We start from the raw sequence: 639 nt of genomic DNA on the forward strand, positions 1-639 counted from the left end.
ACAGCATCTCACTGGCATGCTCAAGGCTGCTGAGATTATATCACTAGTTTGCTTTGAAGCCCGGTTTGCAGAGGAAAGCCAAGTCCCCAGTGCCCCAGGGGCGGGCCGGGTGCCAGCGGAGGAGCAGAGCAGGACCGTGTCTCGCTGGCTGGGAGCCGTGGGTGCTGGCACCCCCGGGAGGCTGCTGGCGAGGGCAGCGGTGGGAGCGGGAGAGCAGGGGGCCCTGTGAGACCTGGCTGGCTGGGAGGCATGGGGGTGGCCGCACAGCAATAGTCGGGGTTTGCCTTTGACACAGACGCCTGCGTTTGTTGTGCTAACTGGGTGGGAGGCAAGGCAGCGCCGGCTGGCCGAGTTTGTCCCACTGAATTGTGCCTAGCGGGTGCAGAGCCTTTTGGCATCAAGCACACGGGAAGTTTTCAGATGCTTATCAGATCAGGCTGCTTTTGACACTGAAGATTTTGACATTAGACATGTACCTCTGACCCCTGAGGGTTTTGGCCAAGTCCCAGTATGGCCGGCGTGACAGTAAGATGCAGAGCAGTCTCTAAGGAAACGCATGTATAAACTGTAGACAAAAATATCCCAGCGTGTTGTGAAGTATCTCTGAATATGTAAATGGGGTGGTTCAGGTTAGGGAAA

The sequence above is a fragment of the Fulmarus glacialis genome, unplaced genomic scaffold (assembly GCF_000690835.1).
Source record: "Fulmarus glacialis isolate BGI_N327 unplaced genomic scaffold, ASM69083v1 scaffold19148, whole genome shotgun sequence".
Lineage (NCBI taxonomy): Eukaryota > Metazoa > Chordata > Aves > Procellariiformes > Procellariidae > Fulmarus > Fulmarus glacialis.